The 3,345-nt window shown below is 45.4% G+C and overlaps 1 pseudogene; it reads left to right on the forward strand.

Annotated features, from left to right (window-relative positions):
• The first annotated feature begins 1,983 nt into the window (after nucleotides 1–1,983).
• Nucleotides 1,984–3,345, forward strand: part of LOC101656197 — a 2,757-nt pseudogene continuing 1,395 nt past the window's right edge.

The following is a 3,345-nucleotide window of genomic DNA, read 5'->3' on the forward strand; positions in this document are numbered from 1 at the left end:
GGACACAACCCACAGGTTGAGAACCGCTGATCCAGAGACATCCTAGAAGAAAGGCCTGGCAACCTACTTCAAAAAAAGTCATCTATGGAGCAGGCGCTGGAGGATGGAGCCTGATCCACCTGGGTGGCCCTCAGTCAGAATCGACTCAAAAGCCTCTGGTTTATACTAACAACTACTTAAAAGATTTAAGGCAGTTACTATTATATTATACAAATCCAGGTAAACCTACCTAGAAGAGCCAAATCCATCTAGAAAACATCAAAACCAGACTCACTGACATCAGGTTGATTGTGACCTTATAAGACAGGATAGACCTGCCCCTGTGGGTTTCCGAGACTGTAACTCTTTACAGAAGTAGAAAACCTCTTCTTTCTCTCTCGTCTGGAAAATAGATACCAGTATGTTCTGCATAAAGTGACTTTTGCATGTGGCAGCTGAGAATATATCCCAGGAAATGTCTGGCTTGTAGCAGGTCATCTCATCAGCTATGAACTAGCTTCACTGGTGAATCAAACATCTGGTCTTTACTTTTTTGGCTTCGCTGCAACGCTAGAACACCTTCAGGTGGCAGGTACTAGGCCTGCTTTTACATACTCTCAGCCCCCAAGCTTTCACACTCTCATCACTCTGTATGACAGCTGCTGCTTTATCAACCTGTGGTGAAATACTTTCATTTGAAAATGAGGATTAAAAGGCTTCTGACGGATTTGTAAGAGCTCCCCACCCACCCCAATAAAATGATTTTTTTTTTACAGGCGTCTGACAAGGACTAAACAAAACGCCCACTCCTAGCAGAGTATAATTGAGCTATATGAGCAGACGCTGGTCAGATGCGTCCCTCAGCTCAATAACCGGGACAGACGTGGAAAGTCCCATGTCTGCACCACAGGAGCTTCTGAAATACAACCCTCTGGTGTGCCAACCAGCTTTGAAGAACTGTTCTGAAGTAACCCGCTAGACTGTGCTAGGTCAGAAATCTGAGGAGTGGCTAGAGAAGGGCAGTTCCTGGGGGATATCAGGGGAACCCAGTTCCAGAAACCCCCTTCATCAAAGAAAGCTCCTTAGAGTTATTTTTATTTGAGACCTTCCCAGAGGTCAGTAAGTCCTCCCGACTGCCACTTTTCAATATACTGTACTTCCCTCTCCCAGCTTCTAGAGCAGCGTGAAGGCTAAGAGCATGCCCCGACTGTGGAAACCAGTGCCACACTCCACAGAAGTTTGAGGGCTTACTTACTTACAGCGTGGAAAGCATATGGGCCTCTAACAAGCCTGGCGTTTCTCATAGAACGGCCCCTTTCTGACTTGAACAACAACCTATTAGTCTTCTATTGTTGCTATAACAAATTAGTGCATATTTTGTGGCTAACAAGTTAATTCTCTTTATAATTCTGGTGGTCAGAAGTCCAAATTGAGTCCATGAGGCTGCCCTCCAGGGCACGGTCTGAGTTCCCTGGGGAGAACCCATGTCCTTGCTGGTCTCGCATCCTGGCTCAGAGCTACTTCTCACACTGCTAGCTTCCATTGTGACACCATCTCCTACAGTTCACTCTCACCTCTCTCAGGACCCTTGGGAGTACACTGGGATAATATCACCATCTCAAAACCCTTCCTCTACACCCATCTGCAAAATTCCTTTCCCATGGTCATCGGTCCCAGAGACTCAAACAGGGGCATCGTTGCGGGGACAATATTCAGCCTGCCAAAAAGCAGTAGTACCCTCTGAAAATCTGATAAGGTGAAAGCTGATAAGGTACAGTGTGAACCGACAGTACCTTGTACCATCTTCATGTGGTAGCATCGGGTCCTATTTGATGGACAAGGGAAAATCTGTTTCTTGACCAGAGCTGACAGGCCAGCCCAACCACCGACCATCTCTCCCCCAGCCAACACACCGCCCATCTCGAGCTGGTCTTTCTCCTCGCCCCTCCGTGCTCTGCAGACTACAGGGAAGAAGCCCATGGCAAAGGTCTTACATTTGCCCAGATGTGGCTTCCTGAGATGGTGAGTCATTTTTTCAGGACACCTCCTAGGACAAAAGAACCATGGGACAATGGTTCTGTTAGGTGTAGACGCCAGTATTTTTTGCCCAAGCAGCCTGACGGAGCACCTTTTGAGAACTCTTCATTTCTTGTTCCATACCAATGCTCATATAGAACTTGCTTTTTACTTTTCCACAATAGCCAAGATCCCAGCTTTACAAGAATATGACATCGACGTAATTTAGGTGCAGATGTCACTGTGTCTCTAGAGGAAGCTACAAATATCCTAGGATGCCCAGAAATGTTTCCTGGGGTTCCGCATGGTGCCTGAGCAAATGGTTCGCAACTATCGGCCTGCACCCTTTAGCTCTTGCCTGTCCACCCCAATCTTAACAAAACTGTGCTCTTCCATCTTGTAAAGAACAGAGCTGGGTAAGATATGACAAAATAATAATTTATAAATTTTCAAGGGTTCATGAGGGAGGGAGGGGGGAAATGAGGAGCTGATATCAAGGGCTCAAGTAGAAAGAAAACATTTTGAGAATGATGGCAACAAATGTACAAATGTGCTTGACAAAATGGATGTATGGATGGATGGTGCTAAGAATTGTACGAGCCCCCAGTAAAATGATTAAAAAAAAAGAACAGAGTTGGGAGTCCAGATAATGGCAGAAGACACACAATATCGATAGCATCCACTCTGCTGTCATACACATGTGCATGCCAATTGATGTTTTTGATTAAAGGGAGATTCTGCTGTACCATCCCAATTGCTCACACTACTGATTGCTCTGGCAGAAGGCACGCACATGAAGGAGAAAATGTCTGCACAGATAAGGGATTTTATTAAGTCTCCAGGACGCTTTTACATCTGAAAGCAGAGAATTCTTATGCTAGACAAGCAGAGATATACGCAGGGTGTGAATTATAGCAACAGAGGGTGGGGGGAGCATTTCAGAAAGAGTCAAAAATCGTGACCATAAAAATATACATGGGTCCCCCCACTATCATGACCCAGTTCTAACTTACAAATCTGGAGAACACACATTGGTACAGATAAGAGCTCTAGACACATGGAATTCAAGAAAGATAAACCCTCAGGAACACTAATGGGAGTAGTGATAACATGAGGGTAGGGGGACAGTCAGGGCGGGGGAAGGGTGAGAAAAGGGGAACCCATCACAGGATTGGATATATAGACCCCCACCCGGTGAAGGGGATGAACAACAGAAATGTGAGTGAAGGGAGACAAAGGACAGTGTCAGATATGAAATAACAATATATACCTGTATATATATATGAAACAGAAGGATTTCTCCCAAGTTGTCTCCCCCAAATATATGCCAAACTTAGCTGCTTGCGAATG

This window comes from Echinops telfairi, unplaced genomic scaffold, assembly GCF_000313985.2.
Source record: "Echinops telfairi isolate 266 unplaced genomic scaffold, ASM31398v2 ScPeMD7_7412;HRSCAF=8450, whole genome shotgun sequence".
Lineage (NCBI taxonomy): Eukaryota > Metazoa > Chordata > Mammalia > Afrosoricida > Tenrecidae > Echinops > Echinops telfairi.